The 18,446-nt window shown below is 45.4% G+C and overlaps 1 long non-coding RNA gene across 1 annotated transcript; it reads left to right on the forward strand.

Moving 5' to 3' along the window:
• The first annotated feature begins 1,301 nt into the window (after positions 1-1,301).
• On the forward strand, positions 1,302-8,483 carry LOC136991166 (uncharacterized). The gene is made up of 2 exons (XR_010883216.1): positions 1,302-1,488; positions 6,670-8,483. It is a non-coding gene; the product is annotated as an uncharacterized lncRNA (long non-coding RNA).
• The last annotated feature ends 9,963 nt before the right edge of the window (positions 8,484-18,446 follow it).

The following is an 18,446-nucleotide window of genomic DNA, read 5'->3' on the forward strand; positions in this document are numbered from 1 at the left end:
CATTACTAAGCATTTTTGTAACAGGAATTACAATTCCCTTGAACCTCAGTTTAGCAGAAACTGTGTTCATTGAGAAATAGTGAATTGACTATACTGTCATACCCACAAATATATTAAGTGCTTTGTAGGAAATACATAAAGACAAGACTTTGTTTCAAAAAGATTACAGATTAGTTGATGAAGTAGGCAATGAAAGAGAGAGGTGACATAAGGAACATCTAGAAAAGGACCGTGCTCTAAAAGGAGACATGATCACAGAGTCTAGACACATACTGATTCAACAGTTCTGCACATTGTTAATCACAGAATCACAGAATCGCTGAGGTTGGAAGGGACCTCTGGAGATCATCTAGTCCAACCCCCCTGCTCAAGCAGGGTCACCTAGAGCACGTTGCACAGGATTGGATCCAGGTGGGTTTTGAATATCTCCAGAGAAGGAGACTCCACCACCTCTCTGGGCAACCTGTTCCAGTGCTCTGTCACCCTCACAGAGAAAATGTATTTCCTCATGTTCAGATGGAATCTGTTCCAGCAGTATAGACACCATTCTGCTGGTGGACAGTGTAGCAGATATGAGTATTTTACATGGATCTGAAACTTATGAAAACATACATAAAACATACAGGCAGATTTTGGCAAGAGATTCCAGGGACAGCCTAGAAGGCACAGGTATGTTTGTGAGAGAAACATGAAGGACCCAAAGCTAGTGGCATTAACAGTAAAGTCAAACACAACAGCAACTTGACTGACCACTGATAGACCTAGAGGATGCATGACTGTTTTGAAAGTAAGGCCAGGATGTCTGCATTACATAGCTGTGCAAAGTCCAGACAACTCCTAACACCAACTGATTAGTTTGGTAATAACACACAATGTGAAATACTTAACTAAAAATTTTATGCTTATCACAGATCAGAACTATAATTTCAAGAAGCTGGAGTCTCCTTCCAAAGGTATTAAATATTAAATAGAAGCTGATTCTTTGTTTTAGGGTTTGTGGTCTCTAAGAGAAAAATGCAAAATAATGTATCCTGCCAACAGGAAACATCTTGGAATAGAGAGATTTTTTTGTTTTTCTTTTCTTGTCCATACTGTATATATAAATAATATTAAGGTATGTAATTTGATTTCATTAATTACAATTATATCCTTTGTGGAGGAAAAAGGATGAGCAGGGAGGCACTGCGGGGCGGAACATGGGAAGGTTGTAACGGGCGGAGCACTGCTGCTGGAGAAGAAGGCGGGGCTTTACAGCATTATAATAGAGTAGGACACGCTTCATTAAACGCCATTTTGCCACTCCTCATATTGGTGTCTGTGTGGTGATGGTCCGGGGCCTGGGGAGAAGGCCCCGTGCCTCCTCGGTAAGAACGAGAACGGTAACAAGTGGTGACCCCGACGTGATACCGAGGAGGCGGCTTGGCCGGCGTAGGCACCGGGAGCGTGAGGAAGGGATCCGGATCCGGAACTATGGAGGCCATATGTAAGGTAGTAATGGCCTGCGCCAAGGAATGGCGGGCGCCGCTGAAGGCGAGCGCGATACGAGTGTGTGTAGAGAGGCTCGTGAAGGAGGGAGTGATTACTTCTCCTATGGAGATTCTGCGGGAGGAACTGTGGCTGCAATGCACAGCAGCGCTGGCGGAGTTCCCGATGAACGGGGGATCCGCGAGGGAGTTAAAGGTGTGGGGGCTGATAAGAATGCTCCTGCGGAGAGCGAGGGAGGAACGGGAGACGTGGAAGGCGGCTAGAGAGGCACTTAGAGGGAGTGGGATATGTGTGGGGTCGACGGAGATAGAGGGAGCGGTGGAGGAGACGGCGCCAGAGGGGGGAGAGGAGCGGGTCGAAGAGCAAGGGGAGGAACAACGGGACGGAGGTTTGGTGATGCCAGCCGGGCTGGGAGAAGAGGCTTCGCGTGCCCCTCCACCACACTACCCCTGGGACGAGTTGCGACAGGCAGACAGAGCAGGACAACCTTGCCCTGTCGCGCCCAGTGAGCCCGAGGGGGAAGGAGAAAGGGAGGGAATGAGCGAGGGAATGAGCGAGAGAATGAGCGAGAGAATGAGCGAGAGAATGAGCGAGAGAATGAGCGAGAGAATGAGCGAGGGAGAATACGAACACCGAATGAGTGGCTCCCCGGGGCACTCATGGTACCTGATAAGAGCTGGAATCAGGGCGAGTCAGCGGCCAAAGATGGCGCCGGGGACAGAGAAAGAGGGCGGAGGAGAGTCACCTTCGATAGTACGAGACGAGCCAGTGGGAGGGAACGGGTGAGCGAGGATGAGATGGACAGCCTTACAAGGCGGTTTCAAGAAGTCTATCGGGGGGGGGAGCGCGAGGGAGGCGTGAGAGCGGAGGAGGTGGAGGAGGATGTGGAGACAGGACTAGAGCAGGCGCTGCGGCTCATGCGGAGGCTGGAGAGAGAAGTACAAAAACAACAGCGGATGCTGCAGCGACTGGCCGACACACGATCCCAGAACGGTTCCAGTGGCGAAAAGCCCCGAGCCGAGTTATACCTGCCAGATTGGCAACTATCAGCGGGGGCGGTGACATTACGGGGTCTTAAACTCACGGCACCCCCTGAAACGCCGTCGGCGCTGCCGGTACGCCTGGCGCCCGGAGGGCTCATAGAATGGACGCCCATCGACCCGAAGGCAGTGAACCATCTATCGAAGTGTATTGCGGAGCAGGGCCTGAGACACCGGGACACACAAGCGGCACTAGACACGGTGTTCTCAGCATCCCTGACCCCCTCCGACTGCCGAATGCTAGCACGCGCAGTACTGGCTCCCTCCCAAGTTCTCCTATACAAGGACATGTGGGTTGGCCGATTGCATCAGGAATTGACACTGGGAACTCGCGATCCGAATCATCCACTTTACGGGTCGACCCTGAACCGCCTGAAGGGGAGTGATAATGCCATGACCACTTCGCAACAGCAGGCCGCCTTACTGACGGCCGGTGAAATACGAGCCATCACAACGGCAGCACGCGCGGCATATGAAGACTTAGCGCGCGTGGTGACAAAGACGGACCCATGGGTGGCAGTAAAGCAGAAGCTGACAGAATCGTTCTCTGCCTTCTGCGATCGACTCTATGCCGCCATTGAGAGCGCTGAAGTCCCTGAAGCGGTGAAGGCGTCACTGATGCTCGAGTGCCTGAAGAATCAGGCCAATGACGACATAAAAGAGATCATTCGCCGAGCCCCGAGGGACCTGGGGCCTACCCAGTTAATGAAGTACGTGCTGGAAGAACAGAACCGGTTGCCCGTGAGAGAGATCCGAACCGTTGTCGCCACAGCCATGGCGGCACAGGCCGCGGTCGTACGATCAAAGACATGCTTCGGATGCGGCCAGCTTGGCCACATCAAGGCGGCCTGTCCGAAGGCGCGTCAGGGTCCGAGCACCACCCATGCCCCGCAGATAACATGCTGGGCCTGCGGCAGGCCGGGGCACCGGGCACGGGAGTGTCGCCGCATGGCGCCGGGAAACGGGAGGTGGGGAGGCCAGTCGGGGACCCCTCCCCGCCCCCAAAGAAAAGCCCCGGCCACCGTGTATACCCAAGAGGAGAGGGGGAGCTCGACCGGCGAGAACCCGGAACAGTGGCCCTGGTACTAGACTGCAACCACCGGCCTGGGGCCATGGTCACCCTGGAGAACCCCTGGGCCTATCCCCAGAACACACAGCTAAAGATGTTGGTGGATACTGGGGCTGATGTCACGTGCATCCCTCTCCGCATGTGGCCGAAAAACTGGCCGACGGACCAGGGAGGAAGTCTCACCGGGGTGGGAGGCAACGCGAAGGCGTACCGCTCGCGGTTCGCATTGAAACTCACCCTGCACGATCCTGACGCAAAACAGCATGGCGCGCCAACACAAGCGACAATCACACCTTATGTCACCGAAATTGCTGACCCGGTACTGGGCCGGGATGCGCTCAGCCAACTCAACATCAAGATCAGAAATTTTTGATGGGGGCCACTGGGACCGCCGCTAGTGAGATCAGGACTATACCCTTAAAATGGAAAAGTGACGACCCGATATGGACTGACCAGTGGCCCCTGACTTCAGAAAAATTGGAAGCGGCGCAGAAGATAGTGGCTCGCGAACTGGAGCAAGGGCACCTAGAGCCCAGCAATAGCCCTTGGAACTCTCCGATTTTCGTGATCCTAAAAAAGACTAAGGACAGCTACCGGCTATTACATGACCTGAGACGGATCAATCAACAGATGTGTGACTTTGGACAGTTACAACCGGGACTGCCGGTGCTGACGGCACTTCCTGAGAATTGGCCGACTATGGCAGTAGACATCAAAGATTGCTTCTTTTCTATCCCGCTGCACTCACGGGATAGGGAGAGATTCGCATTCACAGTTCCATCGGTGAATAAGCAGGAGCCGGCGCGGCGCTACCAATGGACGGTGCTCCCACAGGGCATGAAGAACTCACCTGCAATTTGCCAACGCGTTGTAGCCGACGCAATAGCCCCGGTACGAACACAACATGCGGCGGGGGTCATGATCCACTACGTGGACGATATCTTGATGGCAGCACCCAGCGCAGAAGGGCTGCAGGAAATGGCAGCCGACCTGAGGCGGTGCTTGGCTGCAGCCTTGCTGGCGATAAACGAAGCAAAGGTCCAGAAGGGACCAGGCATTAAGTTCCTAGGGGCGGAGATTGGACACTCGCAGATAAAGCCACTGCCTATAACTTTGAACCCAGACGTCCGCACCCTACATGACGCTCAGGCGCTAGTGGGGAGCCTCCAGTGGCTCCAGAATATGGTGCCCATAACACCGAGCCAGATGCAACCGCTGTACGAAATGCTGAAGGGCAGGAACCCATGGGAGGAGAAGCGACTGACCGCAGAGGCCAAGGAGACTCTGAAGAACATCTCTGAGATGCTGAGCCACCCATAGGTGCAGCGCTGGGACCCTGCTGATAAGATCACGCTCTACCCAGTGCTGAACCGGCAAGGTGGCATGGCTGTGCTCGGACAAGGACAACCAGAGCGGATGCGAGTGATCTGGTGGGTCACGCCCACGCGGCCGGCTGGAGCGTTTGTGCCGCATTCCAGCCTCTTAGCACGAATGATCACTAAAGGGCGGAAGACATGTATCTCTGCATTCGCACGTGAACCGGACGCGATTGCCCTGCCTTTCAAGAAGGGCACCGATGCACAGACAGAGACCTTCGCCGCGGCGATGGCAATGGCCATGGAAGGATTTCCAGGAGAAATCCAGCACCTCCCACACCTCCAGCCGTTGAGGCACCTGGACATCATAGAGGTTGGCGGGCCTGCTCGAGTACTTCCTACTCCGAAACCGGGAAACACTGTTTTCACGGATGCCTCCTCAAAGACCCAGACAGCGGCCGTTGCCTGGCAGGAGAATGGAGAATGGAAGGAGGCCACCTTTCGAGCGGCAGACGTCAGTGTTCAGTACCTTGAAGCCAAGGCCGTAGAGATGGCCTTGAGAATGTTCCCTGATGACCACCTGAATATCACCACAGATTCCATCTTCACGTACAACCTGGTGAGGCAAATGGCCACGCAGGGTTGGGCGGGCACGCCAATCGCCACAATGCTAGAAGACGCCTTGCAGGCGCGGACTGGCACGGTTTGTATTACGCATGTCCGGAGCCACAGCAAAATACCGGGCTACTATCAAGAAGGCAACGCGGAAGCCGATAAGGCGGCCGGCAGAGTGATGACCCTGCGGGAGGCCAGGGACCTCCATGAGTGGTTGCACGTCGGAGCCAAAGCCCTGGCCAAGACTTGCCACATCCCCATCTCTGAAGCCAGAGGCGTGGTCGCCACATGCCCGTACTGCTGCAGGCGGCCTTTGCAGGAGGGAGGGACGAACGTCCGAGGCCTGATGGCGAACCAAGTCTGGCAGACCGACTTTACCTTATGTCAGAGGCTCCGACCAGATCCCTGGCTGGCAGTCACGGTGGACACATACAGCGGCATGATTGTAGCCACGCAGCACAGGAAAACCACGAGCCGAGCGGCCCAAAAGCACTGGGCGTACGCTATAGCTGTGCTGGGGCTACCTCAGACCATCAAAACCGATAATGGATCCGCATTCACATCGGCGAGCACCGAAGGGTGGGCGCAGCGATGGGGAATCAAAATAATCCACGGCATACCATACAATAGCACGGGGCAGGCCATAGTCGAGAGAGCCAACAGAACTCTTAAACAGAAAATTGACGTGTTGGGAGAGGGGGAGGGCATCCCCGAGCACTCAGCCATCCCCAAAGAGAAACAAACAGAAATTTTACAAAAAGCACTGTACGCCCTAAACCATCACCTCCGAGGGGAGAATAGTCATGAACCGGTAGCAAAGCATTGGGGAGGGACGAGCCCAACGGAGGGTCCCGAGGTGCAGGTCAAGAATCCCGCGACGGGGGAATGGGAGACCGGGTGGAGACTACTAACGCAGGGCAGAGGTTATGCTGCGGTCGCGAGCGCAGAAGGGGGCCCGGAGGCCGCGAGGTGGGTCCCCACACGCTGGGTAAAGCCGCTTTTACGCAAAATAGAAGCTCATCGAAACAGCTCTGACACCTGAACTATAGGCTGTGCTACCAGCGGACTGCCCCCGTCTTTGGAAGGTGCATTGGGCCCGCCCCTATTGCTTTTAATGGTCGAGGTTATATATGTGTCTCTGCAGATCGTGGTCCAGTGAAGGTACTCAGCAAGAGCGTGAAGCCTGTCTTGACTCGCTATGACTCATCTACTGAACAAGACGGCGAAGATCCTGATTCTGGGGATACTGTTCCCAGTGGTAATGGCTCTCTACCAGATTGAGCCCAGGCAAAATATGTGAGTTACCTGGGCGAACAGGACAGGGCAACACGCTTTCTGTTTGTCTCTAGCTTCCGCTACCCAACCTTTTAGAACCTGTTTAATAGGGGTCCCCAGCTATAATGTCAACAGCTTCCAGGAGTACAGCACGGGAAGCTGCAGTGGCAGTCTGTCGACTGCTAGCTGCAGTGCCACCCTCATTGCAGGCCTAAACAGAACGCTGCCATGGGACCCACAGGAGTTAAACCTGTTGGGGTCTATGAGAATTGGAAACACATCAGGCAATTGGACTCAAACATGTATATATTTTGGGGGACGCATGCACCCTTACCGGTTATTTAACTGGACAGGGTGGACGAACGTCACTCCAACAGCAGTCTATTATGATTATCAAAACCGTGGTTCCTTCTGTGGCACCAATGGCACCAGCCGCCAGGGGCTGGGAGCCTTTGGGGCTGAGGCCACAAAGGGGCACTTAATTTGGAACAATGGTACCCCAAAGGCCTTGCCACCAGACGTCTTTTTGATATGTGGTGACCGGGCCTGGCAGGGAATTCCAAAAAGGGTAATGGGTGGTCCATGTTATCTTGGTAAGCTGACATTACTAGCACCCGATCAAAATTGGTGGAAACATATCACGGAGAATGAGACCGCCGTCCGCAGTAAACGAGCAGCCATAGGGCTCTCACCTGAGTGTAATGATCAAGTTTCCCTCCGCAGTCCCACTGAAAGAGTGTTTTTGGCCTTCTTCGTGCCTGGAGCAGCAGCAGGCAACGCTCTGAACCAGATCGGCCGGTTAGCTTGCTGGGCTGAGAAGCAGGCTTAACATCACCACTGAGATAATAGCGAGCCTATTAGAGGATCAAGGTAGTTTGCGACATGCTATTCTGCAGAATAGAGCTGCAATTGATTATTTGCTACTAGCCCAAGGCCATGGTTGTGAGGATTTTGAAGGTATGTGTTGCATGAATTTGTCTAATCATGGTGAATCAATTCACAAACAATTGCAGTGGTTGAAGGAACATGCCAGCAAAATCTGTCAGAACCATGGGTTTTTAGACGAATGGCTAACTAACCTGGTTGGCAATCTACCACCGTGGCTAACAGGACTGCTTGCTGAAGGCTTGCGCATTTTGTTAATCCTCATAGTTATAGCCTTATGCCTGTGTATAGTACTGAGCTGTGTTAAGACAGCCTTGCTGAAAGTAGCGGGCCGCGTCTGGATTGCTCGACAACAAGAAGGAGAAATTTTGGAGGAATGGCTGGGCTTTGGAGGGGGGGGAGTATAGTCTGTTGGAAATGAGCAATCCCGCCTATGCCTTTAAGGTTTTCCCTGAACCGACGAAGACAAGGACACCGCCTACGTTAAGAAGCGGAAGAAGGGGAGGCAGCACACAGCTCCGCTCACGAAGCTACTAATGCAAGGAACCACCCAATGGCGGTCCCGTCGAGACACGCCGCACTTCCGCGTGTTTTGTTGCGTCCCGCTCGATATAACGAAACAACGTTGATGGGAGAGGGGGAGATGTGGAGGAAAAAGGATGAGCAGGGAGGCACTGCGGGGCGGAACATGGGAAGGTTGTAACGGGCGGAGCACTGCTGCCGGAGAAGAAGGCGGGGCTTTACAGCATTATAATAGAGTAGGACACGCTTCATTAAACGCCATTTTGCCACTCCTCATATTGGTGTCTGTGTGGTGATGGTCCGGGGCCTGGGGAGAAGGCCCCGTGCCTCCTCGGTAAGAACGAGAACGGTAACAATCCTTACTTTAATTTGATGCTATAAAAACAGACTATGTAAAAAGCATTGCAACAACTTAAAAATGTCCATCCTCTTATTAATGGAATTTATGAATTCATTCCTGTCCAAAATCTCTGCATTCAAGACCTGAGAGCCTTGCCAGGCCCTGAGTCCTCATCTAGCATCTTCATCATTGGACCACATGTCTTATCAAGCAGGCAATAATGCAGGCAACTATTAGAAGGGCTTAATTCTATTCACCTTGAGAAAGTGTGAGCTGGGATGGAATTTCATTGAAGTCAAAAGACTTTCATTGCTATGAAAATACTTTAAACAGAATCAGGCCTGAAATGCAGAACTGTGCAGAATTCACCTGAATCATGATGGGTTGATGAGAAAACATGGCTGGCTGAGGTTTTGTGGACAGCAAGATAATTTGCTATTCACAACCTACCCTGACAAAAAGCAGATTTTGTTATAAAATGTGTATCATGTGCAAAAATTTTTTAGGAAGGAGCTGAGTAAATTTTACTGGAGTAAATAACATTCTATAGCCATTCATGTTATCAGCATATATCACTGCAAAGCAAGGATAGAATATAATTTAGTTTCCTGCTTTGGATGTCACTCTTACAAAATTACTTTTAGCGCTATACATAGCAATGTAAGAATTGCCATAGAAGAACGAACCAACATTCCACTGAACAAGGCTGATGGAGGGGAAAATTATGCATGAACATGTTTGAAATCTGACTGATGATTCAGTTCAGCTACCTGTTTTTTCCTTCTATCTGTTTTTTTTTTTTTTTTATCCCAGAAGCATTTCCAGTCTCCCATGGGTTTCAGTAGGACAGGGTCCTCCCACTGAATGCAACTAAGAAGAATGACCTACTGTCCAAATCACATATCTTCATGTTCTACTCGTTAAACAATTGTATCTTCTTTGCTCTAATCAGATTGCGAAATAGTAAAGAGCTTTCTATGTTGCTACTTTCCTTTTTTTAAGTTTTGGAGACTGTTTTCTTTTCCTTTTTAATTTAGTTGCTTGACTAATGCATGATTATCACAGAGGTTTAAGCATTCTGTTTGCTTTACTAGTATGCATCATTAACACACAAATAGTTCTAATTAGAGATCACTCAATGTAGAATATGAATAAATCTTTATCACTTAGGGATTATGCTGTGGAAGAGTTTCTTTTGTTTCATATGTTTGACAGCACTTGGGCATACTGAATAGCAATGTCATCCTGACTTTTTGAAGTATGCGTATAGCTTGTTGATACAACAGTTACTTCACCAGTTACTTCAGCTACTTGTTTTCTTATGATGAGAGACCTGGTAGTCACACAAAGAGATTTCTCTAAATAAGGCCTACTTTGGAACACTTCAAAGAAGCTAGCATTGTTTTCCTTTTTTTCAGTCTTACCTTTTTCCCCTGTCTCTTGCTTGTGTAAATAGTCTTTTTAGGAGCAGAATGTATCAGCATGGTTCATCACCATGCTAAAGCTCAAAAATAAAACAAATCCAACAAAATATTCAGGAGAAATTTCAGACCATGTTAACCTAACTGAAGATGTTTGTTCAATATGTGACAGACTCAAAAAAACAAACTGATATTACATTCAGCTGGAAAGATGAAATGTCTGGTTTCATCTAGATGCACAAGTAAAAGCAGATTATTTTTTGTTTTACAGCTCTAGAATAAAGAGCTCTGAGTAGTGAAGCTAGAACACAGAAACTTTCTGCACTAGGCTGAGTCACACCTCTTCTTACTTTCTTTTCTTCTAACTTCAGAAGTCTTCCATACTTTTTTATATCTTTGCTCAGCTTCAGAAGACTTCAGAAGATGTGGAGGACATCACAATTTTCTTACTGTTCAACAGCTTTGGGAATGTGGAAGATCTGACTTTGTTCAGGCTGAGGAGGGAGACAAATTAGTAAGTGCTCTAAGAAGTAGACTATTCATTTGAACTGGGTAGAATGGCCTCTAGCCAAATATCTGAACACAATGTTGTTGGCCTTGCTTTTTTTTTTGGGGGGGGGGGGGAGGGGAGGGAGGCTATATTCAGTTGACTTCCAGACAACCCTTCCAACTACAATTATCCCATGATTATAAGATTAAGCATTCTCAGAAAGAATCTCCAACCCCTTCACAGGAACAGACATAGATCTGCCAGAAGCCACTGTATAGTTAAGACATTTTTGTCCTGTTGAGGTATGTGGAAGGTAAAACTCTTAAGAAACGTATGCATATAATGAATTTTTTTGTTGGTGGAAATGGAATCACCTGTATCAGGAATCACAGAATCACAAAAACACAGAATGGTTGAGGTTGGAAGGGACCTCTTGAGATCATCTAATCCAATCCTTCTGCTCAAACAGGATCATCTGCAACACGTTGCCCAGGAAAATCAGAAATAAAATTAGATTAGACAGCTTTTGATTAGCATCCTGGAACAGTAATTCTCGTGTTCCTCCTGCTAATCAAGAGGAAAATGGGAATGTCTTAACTGGGGAATGTGGATACTGCAGATTGTTTTTATCTGAGAGTGATCAGAAAGGTTTTCATGGTGGGCCTCTTGCAAAACCACCTGGAACTAAAGAAAGCCTTTTCAGTATTTTCAGAGAACTGAGTCAGATTCCTGTAATGAATCAATTATCTGGGGAGTTGCTAAGTCTTATTACTATGGCGATTTACTTGTCTTTTTACTTAAATGGAACACAACCTAAGTAGGAATTGAATGACCATTTTTTAATTCTGTTAATTACACTTGTGTGAAGAGCTTCATTGATACTCACATTTGCTAGATTTAGCATTTTGCAGGACTGGATTTATGATTTACATTTGGTACATGAAAAAGCCAAGTATGGCAGAGGTTGACAAAAAAGTCTAGTTTTACAAAGAAGTTTTTCAATAATGCTGAGTAGTTTGGGAAGAGTTTCTATCACATATTGCTCTTTTTTGTCATTGGTTTTGTCACTTAAGTTTTTCCTCTTACTCTCCAGCAACATGGAACACCATGAATTTTGTACTAGAAAAAAGCCTAGACTGAAACAAGAGAAGAATCCAAATATCAAGAGAGAAACAGAAAATATTTTCACTAACTTGATATTTACTCAGTTATATTTCTCTCCTGGATTGTACTTCACCCTCTTCTGTTTTCATATTTCTGCTTCAGAAAAGTACATGTTATTACATGATTAAAAGAGAAGGCAACTACAATTACAACAGAGCACTGCAGTTTATCCTTTTAAACTCTACTCTGGAGGAACATATACCTTATATGATACTTAGGCCTTCCACTTCTTTAGATAATCATGCACAGGATAATCAAAAATATCTACTGATATTCTCAGCTGCTAAAAAAGTATGGTATACAAAATAATATCTCAGTCTTGCCCTCATGAAACCATAACACACGCAACTGTCTAGTCTAAAATGTGTTATTCTCCTACTAATATCAATAATGTAACTAGACTTTTTTTCTGAATTCTTATTTTCAGCAGTTTTCTTTTGACCCTTACTGAAACAAAGATAGAAATGAATATTCTGTCCAAAAATATTACATAAAGGCAGTGTATATAGGTCAGAACTGAGGTTAGAATAACTAATAATGACTTCCATAGCAACTACTACCTCACCTCTCTGTTCACGTCATTTGAAGGATGGTCCAGCTTTTGCCATCTACCCATTTAACCTTTCCAGCAACAGATTTTGAGTAATGCTTGAATATTTAATACCTCACATAGATATATTATATTTATGTTATGGCATTTCTTGTACATACCGAAGAGGATATGAAGAAGCTGCCTCACTGCTCCCAATGCAGGGAAACCATGGATGAAGATCAACTTACCTTATTTTTTAAACCACTGCATTGTCAGAGGTCCCAATTTTTCATTTATTGTCCTCTGAAAGTGTCCTACAAGCATGAAAGCAGTAATGTGTCTTGTGCAATAATCTGAAAAATAGTGATGTAGTGGCTCATTAGATCAGGTCATTGGCAAGCTAAATATATATAAGAACAATGTTTAGAGAGCTCAAGGGTCATGTTTCAGCCGATACACATGAGCTGCTTTGATACCAGACTCCAGGCCAAAGTTATAGCCCATGCAGCTTACTTGCCTTAGGTGCATCCCTGGGACTATTTCTGCAGCAATCCAGACTCTTCCTAGAGAAGAAGAAAGCCATGGATTTTACCTAGATCCACAGAACAATCAAAACCACACTGCTTTATCATGAAACTCAGCATTTTGCATTCTGCTGTTAGGTAAGAAATATTAGATACAGAAAATCGGTTGGGATCTTCCCAAAAGAATCCTGATATCACTCACCAGGTGAGCAGCCTGATCATAGATACATTTTGGTATGCTACCAGAACAACATGGGCTACCTAGATCAGATGGGTACAAGGTAACTGTAGCTAAAATGATATCTGAGATAAAGGTCCAAGTACTCAAAGAAAGCTAGTACTACTGACTGTAGGTAGATACATCTTGGAAGCGTATTTCTGTAGCCAGAACTGAGTCAAGGATGTGTGACTGGAAAACTGAAGGGAGGTTTTTGACATTGACAAATTAAAAAAAAAAAAAGAAAAGACAGTAGTCTGGTTCAGATACAATGCCCAACACTAGAATATTATGTTTTAACTGAAAGTAAAATACATATGAAATGTCAAAAAGAGGATAAAATACAGGACTGAGGAGGGAAACGTTGAGAGCAGAGATGACAAGTAGAATCAGATTACATATTCTGTGTCATAAGAACATAGGAGACTTCAGTAACCAAAGAAGCCCAATAATGAATTCTTAGGGAAGAATATAAAAACAAGGCAAGTTTGCAGTGATACTTAGAATATGCCTCAAATCTCAAGGAACTAAAATTTTAGGATTCCCTTAGTCAGAGTTCACTGTACTTGATAGCATTTGATGGAATTTTTTCCACAAATTTCTCTATTATTTTATGAGTCTAGGTGTTTTATCTCTGGTATTTATTCACAAGGATAAGCTTTGGAGGAAAAACTAAAGGCATGCAAAATTAAACCTTCTGTTACACACAAAATAACAATGATAATTATTTCAACTGGATTTTTCAAAATTCATTACAAAGTTACATATCATACATTGCACTCAAATAATTGAATACAAAGAATTTGGTTTATTTCCTAGAGGGTTTATTCTTCTTGTATTAGGATGAAACTTGCAATTTATAGTGGCCTATGAAGCAATGGGTTAAACTGCCTTTCCCTTCCATCATGAAAACAGTACTGGTAATCATTTCATAACTTGATGCTGGCTGACATTTTGGCAGCTATAGTTTCTCTAGACCAGAGAAAATTTCCAAGAAGGCTACTGAATTGTGTGAATAATACTTCTACAGTGCCTTATTGCCTTGTGAAATGATGCAGCTGGGCTAGTTACTCATTGGAAGATAAGTCCTGAGACTGGCGATAAATACAAACTTATAAAGTTTCATTAGCAATTTAAAGAAAACTGTACTTCTAATCTAACAATGAGAATGTGCATTGCTAAATACATGGACCATTTACTAAAATCATAGAGAGGACAAAACGTACAAGCTGTCATGAAAAAATTGAGACATATATCCTTACAGCAAATGCTAAAAGTACAACAAATAGCAGTAATTTGTAGTACAAGACATCTCTTTCCATTGATGATGAAAGTTAACAACTTCTGTTTCTCATGTATTACTGAAAGATCATTAGCAAAACACATTAAACTTGTCTTTCTTCACTACTTTGAATTATAAAGGACAATGCTTATTAGCCAAAAAATATAGTTTACATTTTTTCTTTGCTGCTTTACTTTTGTCTATAAATGCTACATCATTTTGTTTACTTTAAGAAAGTATATGCCTGTCTTTATTAGTTTCTGTAAAAACGCATAAAAATGCTTGTGCTAAATTGGTTGGAAAATGTCATTATAACTAGTTGGAAAGGTCATCCAATATGTCATGAGATAAAATGAAGTCACAATAAACACTAACAATGATTTTTTAAAGAACTCAGCTTGAAGTAAAGTCATGATTTTGGGGGCAATTATTGCAACACTTACTGAATCAAATCACAGCTGAAACTAGTTGGTGTTTCACCACAAAAAACCCTGCTGAGTCACATCTTTATTAAAAAAAAAAAAAAAGTTAAAGGTCCTGCTACATAACTCAGCCCATTGGATTATCTTAATGAAGGCACATTAGTTTCTTTGCCAGTAGCACACATTCCTATCACACCTCTGACAGCAATAGCATTCAGGGCACACTTTGGGTCTGTAGATGCTCCAAATAAGTTTTTCAGCATGGCCATGGAAGAGGCAAAGCTACCTCTAAAGCCAATATTCAATATTTTAAAATAGCTTGTATTTTATCTCAGTTAAACATGTAAAAATATTCTAAATGCTCTAGTTAGGTCAGTGAGAGTTTTGTAATTTATTTCGAAAGGAGCAATATAGCATCCAGAATGTTTAATCACTCCTTATTATCTGCCATGCTGGGTCAGACCAGGGGTACTTTTGTCTCAAACAGTGAGAGACACCAAAGGAAAGGATAGAAGAATTATGCAATATAGTATGTCATCCTGGTGGCATGCACTTCTAGCTTCCAACAGCCAGAGGTCCTGTACTGGAGGTTGCATTTGGGACTATGATCCTTGCTAATCCCTTCGGACTGAACTTGCATGAGTTTGTTAGTCCTCTGTAGTTCTCTGACAATGTTCACCTTTGCAGTTTTCTTCAGCAAGAGTCCTACATTTTAATTGGATGTTGGGAGAAAAAGTCTTACATTTTGTTTGGTTTTAAATTGCAGCTTCGTTATTTCAATGCCTATCCCATACTCCATGAGTTATGTGCAGTCTTGACTATGCATCTCCTTTACCTTCTTTGTAACAGTCAGGATGTTGCAGAAATGTATGATCTATGTACAGGCATTTTACACACTGAATATTCATAGCTTTTTAATCAGTTATTTAGGCACAAACAAACTTTCCCTTAGCAGCTTTGTTTCTTAAAGAGCTTTAGGTGGCAGACATCTTTAAAAGCTTTTTGAAATCTAAGTACCTTATATTAGACCACTCACCTATCTACAACATCTCTCACTACTGCTAAGAATTCAAATAGGCATGAACTGCTCTGAGGAGAGAACGAAGTTTGTAACACTGTTCTTTTATGATGGCGTCAGATAATTTGCCAGTTACAGAAATTAGTGGTCTATTAAAATTGCATGAAACTTTTAAAAAAGGGAACATCATGTTTGCTGCCTTGCTATATATGTTACACTGAAACTTGTCAAGCAACAGGATACATATAATAGTTACTCGTTCAGCTAATTCACATACTCCTTTAGAACTGTTGGTGACTCTTACATTGGCCTTACAATTTCCTGTACATTTTACAATTTTTTATAAAACTTTCTCTAAATACACTTCAGTTTGACACGTTTCCTTGGCACAAACCATATAAAGTTGGATCTCTAAGTTTATGGAACAATAATGAAAAAAATTCTTTAGTTTCTTTTCTGTCTTTTTTTTTTTTTTTCACTTCAGTCACCTATTTGCTCCATTAACTCCCTGGAAGACTTCCTTCTTCTAATGTATGACAGAGTTCTTATTGATAGGCTTTTTTATTTTTGGTAGATCATTCCTCACTGACTTTTTTGGCTTGCCTTATTAGTTTTTTCATTTAACTTGCAGAGTTCATTTTCTTTTTCATTTTTCTCATTCAGGCAGAACTTATACATTTTGGATGATGTCTTTTTGCTTTTAATTGTCTTATTTATTTGATGTCTAATCATACTGCTTTTCTTTTTTTTTCCTTCTATACTTTTACAGACTCTTTTGGTAGACATCAGAGTCTTAATCTGATTTTCTAATACAGTGTCTTCATAACTACCTTTGCAACTACAAAAAGGGGTACATAGTGATCACAGTTAATAACATCTTAACTAAGCAACTTGAACTTCTCAGACTAAAGAGTTGCTGCTTCTCCTGTGGTTCTCTAAAAAGCACCTTTGAGAAGGAATAATTTCTGGTATTTAAGAATTTAATCTCTCTTTTACAGCCCTGTCACAGACAAAACAGTCTTGACTCCAGGAATTAACCAATTCCAATTTATTGCCAACTGCAACATAAACTTTTAATTACTGATTTGGGTATTGAGGAACAAAGAAGACAAACAAACACATAGGGAAACATGTTTCCTCTCCTTTCCCAGGCTCAAATTTGGTCAAAGCCCCCTCCTTCCCTCTTCCTCCTCTCAGCTCCACTTGTTTTCACTCTGGGTTGCACTCTGTCCCTCCCATTCACTTCAGTGAGGTGACAGGCAGCATAGGAGGGTGGGGTAGTGATTTCTTTCAGCTGCTCCTTGCTTTTCCTCCACTACTCCTTGCTTCTTACTGATTCTCTGCTCTGGCATGGGTCCTCCACAGACTGCAATCCCTTGGGGGGTGAACCCACCCCAGCATGGGTCATCCACAGGCTGCAGTTCCTTAACGGTGTACCTGCACCCATGTGGGTCACCTGCAGGCCACAGTCCCTCAGGGGTATCCCTGCCCAGTGTGGGTCCCCAGTACGTCAGAGGCATCTCTCCTCTGCCACGGAGCACCTCCTTCCAAGAGTACCTCTCCAGCCATCCCCTCAACAATGTCCCCTTCCATGTGCCTCCTCCACTGCTGCTCCAAACATGTTTCTCCAAACATGTTGTCGCAGATGAGTGAGGAGTGATGCACTTCACTCGTAAGAGGGAAGCAGCAATATGTTTTATTGAGGTAAGATAGAGATTTAACAGAGTTCAATCGTAAATAAGACAGTGATTTAACAAGGGTTGATGGCAAGGTTCACTCAGTTATTTACTGCGTGGAGGACAGGGTGAAATGAAAGTGTCAAGGAGATCCTCCCGTTGAGTCACAAGGTTCAGAATGGACCTTCTTGCTTTCCAGACTCCTCCTGAGAGGAGCCTGGGTGCAGCTGGATCTGATCCCAGCCTCAGACTTGGTCAACGGTTTATGTCTAAAGGAGTATGTGCACAATCAATCAGAGATATAACTCAGCAAAGTTTTGTGAAGTCTAGCAAAGTTTCAGCATGTTATTAATCACTTACCGAGGATCTGTTGTGGATAAGGAATCTCTCAACCTCAAGGAGTAACCTTGAGAGACATCCCTACTCAAGAGGAGGTTCTGCAGTGCAGCCCACTGCCGTGCAGGAGAGCTCCATGGGCTCTGGGCTGCCCCCTATTTATGGGGGGGAGATGATTGATTCATAGTCATATTTGCATGCTAGATGGATTTTAGTTGGCGTATGCTCAATTAACCCCTGCATATGTGCTGTTTATGGCGAGGTCAGGTTGGGGCGGGGAAGAGTACATAAGGGGGAAAGGAGCACACTGTCACACGTCTCTTCACATTTCTCCTCACATCTCCTTTTGTATGTCCTCTTGTGTCTCATCTCCTGTCTCCTCTTTGCATCTCCTCCCGTGTCTCCTTCTGTGTGTTCTCACATGTCCTCCCATGTCACCTCACGTGCCCTGTTGTGTCTCTCCTGTGTCTCCTACCACAAGCAGCTACGGCTCTTTCTTAAATACCTTTGAGCAGAGGCACCATGTGCTCCTGTGGTTGCAGTTTTGGGGCATGGTGAGCAGTTTGTGCCAGTTTCAGAGCCAGCTGGAACCTTCCGCGACCGGCATAGGACAGCTCCTGGTGCCCTCGCACATGGGCCACCCCCGCAGCCACGGCAACCCAAACCCCACCGCTTATCACAGAATCACAGAATCGCTGAGGTTGGAAGGGACCTCTGGAGATCATCTAGTCCAATCCAATTATGCTCAATACGTGCCCACAACAACATTTAGCTACCTGTAAATGAAGTTGCCCATTATTATTATAAAGGCTCCCTT

Source organism: Apteryx mantelli, chromosome 1 (genome assembly GCF_036417845.1).
Source record: "Apteryx mantelli isolate bAptMan1 chromosome 1, bAptMan1.hap1, whole genome shotgun sequence".
In the NCBI taxonomy this organism is placed as follows: Eukaryota; Metazoa; Chordata; class Aves; order Apterygiformes; family Apterygidae; genus Apteryx; species Apteryx mantelli.